The sequence below is a fragment of the Nothobranchius furzeri genome, chromosome 9 (genome assembly GCF_043380555.1).
Source record: "Nothobranchius furzeri strain GRZ-AD chromosome 9, NfurGRZ-RIMD1, whole genome shotgun sequence".
Taxonomy (NCBI): domain Eukaryota; kingdom Metazoa; phylum Chordata; class Actinopteri; order Cyprinodontiformes; family Nothobranchiidae; genus Nothobranchius; species Nothobranchius furzeri.
Genome location: NC_091749.1, coordinates 35,583,444 through 35,591,649, shown reverse-complemented (window position 1 = coordinate 35,591,649; position 8,206 = coordinate 35,583,444).

Below are 8,206 nucleotides of genomic sequence, written 5' to 3'. Positions count from 1 at the left end.
GGATTGTTGTGGAGTGGACGCTGCTGGTTTGGGTCAGCCATTCTTTTCTCTGAGTGTTTGTTATGACTGCTGTTCAACTGTGTTGAGATTTCTGTCTTTTTGACAGAGACGGGTATTTTCATGTTATGTTTAAGAGAGGGTTCTGGTCTCCCTGATCTTGAATTACCTGTGAGCGAGGCAAAGCTTGGGTCGTTGAGTATTTTGGCTTGATCACAAACAAACTTGGCAAAAAATGAGAATGGGGGATAAGATATCTGGTTTGATTCCTTGTAACAAAATGCCAGAGAGACCCACTTGTCGTGCAATGAGTATGGTAACTTCTGGACAATTGGAGTGATGCCTCGAGACATATCCAGGTAACAGAGTCCTGGTAAAAAACTGTCTGCTCTGGCAGCCTCAAGCTCTAAGAGAATATCTCCTAGTTCTCTCAGCTTTTGGTTTTCTCGACTTGAGATTCTTGGAAATTCATCCACTTTCTTTAAAAGTGCATCTTCAATTGCTTCAGGTGATCCAAAACATTCTTCCAATCTTTGCCATATCAAGTGTACACCAGCCATTGCATCATTGATGTGAACTGCTCGTATCCTCCTAGCATGCTCGGATGATTTTGGTCCTAGCCATTTACATAAGAGGTCAAGCTCCTCTCTTGATGTTAGGTTTAGGTCTTCTGTAGAGCTGTGGAAAGATTGTTTCCAGGCCCAATAATTTTCAGGTTGATCATTGAACCTCAACAACCCAGAGCTTATCATCTCCCGACGAATTAGATTGTCAAGTCTGTCGTAGATGATGAAGTGGGCTCACTAGGTCCGGCAACAGTACCAGTGTGAGGCTGAGGAGGTTGGTAGTTGCTGCTGAACTGTTTCCTGTTACTTGACCGTATTTTATGACTGCATGAATCTTTGAATGGGTTTAAACCATGTTGATGTTCCTGTTCAAAGAAGCCTGTCCTGCGTGAGCTGTGAGTATCAGGGTAGTATGGAACAGAATTTTCCTTCAGATTGGATGGTTGTAAGATAGGTAAGTCATAGTTACCACCTTTTCGCAGCTTTTATTTTCCTTCTTCAATATTGTTTTCAGCTCTATTAACATTGTCGATTGGTATTTGGCAAATGAGTCTTGATGTGGACTCATGCAGCCTAGAATCAGGGTAAAGCTCAGTAACTTTTTTATGCTCAGCAAATTCATTTCTCTGGCTAGCTTGATCTAACTCCTCAAACTCGTTCTCAGCAGCTGCTTCTAGAACATTGGCTTCAGCTATGGCTGCTGCAGCTTCACTCTCTAGTCTCAATGTATGCAAACTAGCTTGTAGTTCTGCTTTCTTTCTTGCAGCTGAGGCTACTACTTTTTGTTGCTCCTCGTCAATATGTGCTTGTGCTTTCATCATTTATGCTTCTTTTTGTGAAAATATTGCTTGCGCACATGCAGCCTCTGCTTTTCCACGTGCTCTGGCTTCAATTGCACTGGCTGAAGAACGCTGACTGGCACATGAAATGTTGGCGCATACTGACCGTGTCTCAAGAATGTCATCATTACTGTCCATTGTAGCTTGAATGGAAGAAGAGCCATTTCCACAGGGATTCACTTTTCTGTAAACGGCCCGTTGGGAAGATGCCTTTTTACTATTCTGCCCTCACTAGACGATGAAGCTGGGTTCTAGCTTGGCAGATAGCTTAAAAGGTCCTCGATAAACATCCAGCAGTCAGCAGGGACGTTTTAGATATTTACTATAGAAGGCACTGTAAAACTGCAATACAGAAAAACAATTAATGAATAATGTTACATTTGTGATGTATTTATATGTATTTTATATTAATAAACACTTAATAATGAACTTTCATGTACTTTATATGTAAACCATAAAGATATAATAAAACAATCACAATTTTTTTCCCCCAAGAACCTAGCGGTTAACTCAATGCTAACAATGTATGTAAAATCCCATAGACGGGCTAACGCATCAGCTTCACAACCGTTTTTACTAGAGATAAAACTTCCTCACACAAGATTCTCAACTGTTACATAAAACTATAATAAATATGCTCAACAGAACAAACATATATGACTTACAGGCATGTGCTCTTTTAGGCTTAGCAAGAAAAGATGAACCAATATGCAGAAAATATAACAGTTAGCTTAATGGTCATCTCCAGTTGAGAACAACTATGGCAAATCTTCCAGTACAAATTACGTACACACGCACGTGCATGCACATGCACACACAGAGCTAAATTTACATGTCTGCCTTAAAGGGGCGGCACATTCCTAAGAGGTCATTTGTTTTCTTTCTTTCTAAATATGTGGAAACAGTTGAATATTAGAAGCAAAGCTTCAGATAATGGATTATCTGCATCTTCCAGAAAACTATCAACTCAGATTTGGCTTTCAGAGATGGAGACCACAGAATGGATTGACCTGTGGCCCAGCAAACAACAAAACACTTGTTCTTCATTTTACTTTCCAGCTTTGCAGTAAAGAGAAGATAGAATAACATAAAATTCACTTTTTCTTTTTCCTGGAAAGCGTTTCAGTTACCCTTTCTTTTCTGTCCCATTAACTTTCCTCTGGTGTTGCCTGTCAGTACTGACGTTGATTGAAGCTGATGTGCTTTCTCCAGCCCATGAAACACACAAGAGGAGTTCTGCTCTCCTGCTTTCCTCAATCTTCAAAAAAATAAACAAATAAAATAAATAATAATATTAATTATAAATTATATATATATATATATATATATGTAGTAATGACATATATATACTTTTTTTGTTTGTTTGTTTTTTCCAAAATGTAGGTATTTTATTGTTTCCCATTCCATGTCAAACTCAACATTATTCACTTACATATTTTGGTTCTAGATGAACATATTCTTACATATTACACATTAAACACACTTTTCCTTCAAAAGTGATGCAACAATCAATCACAGCAGTCCTCCTCTCTTTTGCACTGATGGGATATTGACAGACCATGACTTGTGAAATGAGTGATGGGTACTCTGACTAACCTTAAATCTATAGACCCACTTGTTAGCTGTCCATGTTGTTCGGAGTCAAAACATTTTTACAAGCACACAGTCAGTTTGATGATGCATACATCTATGGATTTTAGCTGGGATTGGAGCTTCTCTAGCACAATATTGCTATGCAACAGAGCTATTTATGTTCCAGTTTCATGCAGGAAGAATAATAATTCTTTACCCATCCACTCCAAACTTTCTTGCCTGCTCAAGGGAACTGCATTCCAAATTATGTTCAGAAACAGTGTTAATGACAGTGGAAGCATGACGTGATTATATAGGCTATAGGTCTCAATTTTAAAGTGACGGTGTGTATTTTCCCTGGAGATAAGGGGCAATACATACCTAAATCATTGCAAGCAAGCAGAATAAGTAATCATGGCTTTCCACTGGCTGTGAAAGCGGTTGCGTAACGTAATAGCGGTGTTCCACCTGCGAGCTCGTTCCTAACTGGGAGCTATTCTGACATGACACAGGAGCGAAAGCATTCCACACAGCTGACCCTGTGACATCACGTAATCACAAGAGAATTGCAACGCCACACGTGATTCCAGACGTCCACACACAATAATAAACAAGAAGAAAGACGGCTGCATGCATGAAAAAATGTCTGTGGGTTATTATCTGTTCTGTTTACATCCATTACAGAAATTCACAGGAAATGACGTACTGCACGTGCCATTTATTTTTAAAGTTTTCGGATGTTCCACACCGCTTTTGGGTTTGACTTCCTGTCTGACCTGATCTTAATTGCGGAGTTTGACGTGTCTGGGAAGCGTAGCGCATCAAAATATACTCAAGGCATAATGATAGCGGGCCCTCGCTTCTGGGGGTGTGCATAAAGTCACACTTAGCTGCCGGTGGAAAGGAACTCATCCACTATAACCAAGGCTATTGCCGCATATTACATTTCATGATGCTTTGTTGTGCAGTGGAAAGCCGGGGAAAGACCTTACCAACGGATTGCCATTAGGGTCAAAAATCCCTGGGAGCGCAACGTCCCGCAAAATGATAAACACATCAGATGTCCATTCATCACTGGCAGCGAGTGAAGTGGTAAATGTGTAAAACAACAATGCTGATGAATGGCAAAAGTTTTGTAAGCATTTGTTACAAATCAGTTAATGTGTTTTGTCCTAACAGGCTCCCGCAGAACGAAACATGATGTCTAATCTGGCATCGCCCAGAGACTTAAGCCTAATTTATACTTCTCCGCCAGCTCCACGAGGGAGACACGCACGCACGGACAGAGCCAATTTGCCCTCATACTTCTCCTGGGGAGTGTTGCAAAGCAGTTCCCCGCCAGGACAACAGAGGTCGTAGCGCTGTTCTGTGGTTTCCTGTCATGTGTCTGGTCCAATATAATTTTTGACACGGACAAATTTGTCACTCATCCTTCTCCACCTCTTCATGCACTTGCCACCTCTAAACCCACATTTCCCGTCATTTTTGTACACAAATAAAACGCTTGCTACATATTTTGTCATTCCTCCGGTCACGGGTGAAGAAAACTAATTATATTTTTAGAGTTTTTCCACGAAGTATTCTTCAAGTTGCTCCGTATCTGCCGCTAGATATCCTCTGCTCTTTATGTTTTTGAGGGCTGTCAATGACAGCAGCGTCCTGACCAATCACAAGCTTGCATCATCCGTCTCGACGGATGCATAATAGCGTTGCGTGCATCCATCTCGACGCAGATAGAGAAGTATAAATTAGGCTTTAGACCAACTTTTGTGTATTTTAGACCCGATTTTTATGGTTATATGTTACGAAGCCGCCAACATTTTTCAGCGACTGGGCATTATTTAATTCATTTTAAACATTTTGATTAACATTTCCAGAGATTAATTTGAAAAAATACACATTGTCTCTTTAAAGTAACACCGAGGAGTTTCCTGCTCCCCCACCCTACTGGTTAAAAGTGGAATTACAACTGTTGTAAAGAACCCTGCTGCAGCTTGCAGTAGGCGTAGTGTAGGTCACGCCGATGTTCACTTTGGTTTTAGCTCTTTGCTTCACCTCCAAAGACATTACGCTCTGTCTTTTACATCCAGGCTCCACCATGATGCAGAAAGAGCAAACTTCTTCTGTTTCTTCTTGTTGTGCTTTTTATCAGTGATCAACAAACTAAAAATGCTAAACGCTACTATTGCAGCTAACAGCAGGTGGAGATTACACCCTAGAACACCTACCTGCTCCACAAAACTAACAAGTGTGGTTATTGGTCAGCAGAGGGCTGAGTGGTGTCAAGCATGAAACTGGTCAAGTTTCTAACCCAACAATCACTGAGATCAATGTTAAAGCCCTAGCTTAAAGTTAAAAAAAACTATCCGTTGTTTCTTTAAAACTCAACTGTACAGCTAAATGGCTGCTATATCAGCTGAGGTTTAGTTTTCGGTGCTAATTTCATAATTTTGGAGACAAGTACTGTTTAAAAAAAGAGCTAACTTAATGCTAGCATGTTGAAATACAAAGTGACAGAGCCCAGGCTTGCCAGAGTGGGAAAAAATGCCATGTTCTCAAGCTAGATTAGTCTGATTTGTTACAGTCCTCTGGCATTCTGAACCATCCTGTGCTCTTCATTGCTTTCTAATTGTGTCTACTGTTTGTCTTCTAATTTTCCCTCCTCTTCTAGCCTTATTGTCAATGACTGTGGTTTTAGTGATTACATCTGGTGGTGCCACAAATTAATTCCTGCCTCTCTGGCAAAAAGCTGTTCTCCACCTGATTATGCAAAGCAGCCCTACATTCGCTCCCTTTGAAGTGGAGGAAAAGCTGCTTAGTGATTCTCCCCTTGAGGAAACTCTGCAATATGGAGAACATCAACAAACCAGGGTTCACACAAAGGTCAGCAACATAGTTAACCCCAATGAAGCTCCACTTCATCTCCTCATCTCGCCACTTCGGATTTGTCTTGCTTGTTGCAATGGCATAATGATGGCGCCGTTATCAGACTGGAGTCGTCTTTCAAAGACATGCAAAAAGTGGAGGGAAAAGTAGGGCAGTCCATAAAAATAGCAATATAAGTGCACTGAATATTGCTTGTGTCTATATGGCCAAGAAGAGTAGGTGGATGAAGCTGACAGAGAGCTCTGGCAGCTTCCCGATTTCAGCAATCATATCTTCAACTGCGTCTCATGAGGTCGCTCAGAAAAGTTTTAAATTTGGGAGGACACGAGTCTTCACACAGCTGCATTTGTTGTCAGCGTGAAATGTTCCAAAGGTAAACTTGAGCCCTGCTGTCTGCATTTACTTTCATTGCACCTCCGTTTTTGATCAGAGCAATTACAGACTAATGAAAATCTGCAACACTGCAATGAAACAGTGTCTTCTTTCTGCTCGAGCAGGACACAAGGGCAGCTCTTCAGGGTAATGACCCACTGCAAGTGATGATATGGCTGTCTCAATCACACCAAGAGGAGGTATGGTGTCATAACAGACCTATCATATGTAAGATTACTTATTTAAGTATGTATTAGAATACAGGTTCATCCAGAATAAAGTGATGCAATAAAGGAGGAGAGAATACAAACAAACGTTTATTACATCATCACTGCAAAAGATACCCAATTGTCACCTCTTTTGTATTATAAATGAAGTAAAGCTGTTGATCAAGTATTCAAATTTACTTACATTTTACATAAATTTGCAGTGGCCTTTAGTAAAAATGAATGCCTTGTAAGTCGTTCTCTGAGGGAAAAAAGCTCCGGTCCACTTGTTTGAGGACATACAATTTTGCTGGAGGAAAAAGTAGCTTCAGGCGGCAGGATTTGGAGTCATTTCATATTTGGACATGTCACCTCTGATTGGCTAACAACAACACAACAGCACCACTGCCTCTGTTTGCTCTGTAACATTGATGTTTTATCTCCACAAACAACACAAGCCAGGAAGAGCTTAAGCCATGTGATTCAGCTGATAATGCTAACAAAGCCTGATTTATACTCCTCAGTCAGAACCATAGACATCAATACTGGACAATTAACTTCCATAGGCGCAAATTATAAGGGTCTTTGTTTCCGAAATAGGAGGTTCCCACCACCGCCATTTTGACAGTGTCACACGTCCCATCGCACCCAAACAATCCAAAAATGGGAAAAGAGGTGGAGCTGAGGGTGGGGCTGTTACATTTGGAACAGGGTAAGAACAAATGAACCAGTGTAGCTACTAGCTAACTTAGCTAACCCAAGAGGGTAAGAAGGGCTCCGGGTATTGGGGTATCCCACCCGCACGGCCGACTGGCTCCCGTACAAGGCTGTAGTCATGCTGGTCGTCTGTGGAGATCTAATATGGAGTGGGACTGTTACAAGCAGAGCCTCAGACTGCTGGTCCACTGTGGTCAAGGTTCACGGGTCCGCCGTAGTTGATGGTCCGGCTCTGTGTCGGCATGGAGCCAGGAGCCAAATGACCAAGCGGTGCTTTGGAAAATGCATGGAATTTTTCCCATTCAACAAGCAATCTATAATGCCAGGTTCACATCAGCTGCGGCTTGCTCACAAGATTTGGGTGCTGCCCACTGCTCCTCTGTTCACATCAGGCAAGAATTTTCGGAGACGCTTCCTTTTACAGTCCTCTAATTACTAAGTACTTACATGGTAATTACATAGTAAGTTAAAGTGTTTTATTGTGTAATAAAGTGTATAATTGTTAAAAAAAAGTGTAATTATTGTGTAAAACAGAATTTACTGAGAATGATTAATAAAAACAAAAACTAGAATTGAAACTCAGTTACATGGTAATGACAGTTTAAGAACTCTAACAATAATACACTTTTACTTACTATGTAATTAACATGTAAGTACTTCGTAATTAGGGGACTGTAAAAGGAAGCGTTACCGAATTTTAAATGAGAGCTTTTACTCATGCCTACTGTTTTCCAAACCCCCTCACCCCACCCCCCGTGCCCTTGCTGTTAGTGTGCTTGGGTAAACAAAATACTAGAAAGAAGCCATGGTTAAAGAGCAAGTCACCCCCAAATCAACTTTTTTTTCTGATAAACTATATAAATGCATGTTTAATCGTGCTGCAGACCCGTGTAGTCAATAGTTTTGCACTTTGGCACATTTTAGTTTAAAATTTTAATTTTCTGCCTAAAACTGTCAGTGTTGTGCCGTTCTCAGAAAAAAACTCTGTGCTGCATTTGGATTTAAATCTGCCATTGCTATTGGCTAAGAAGTACCCTAGGACGTTAGCTGG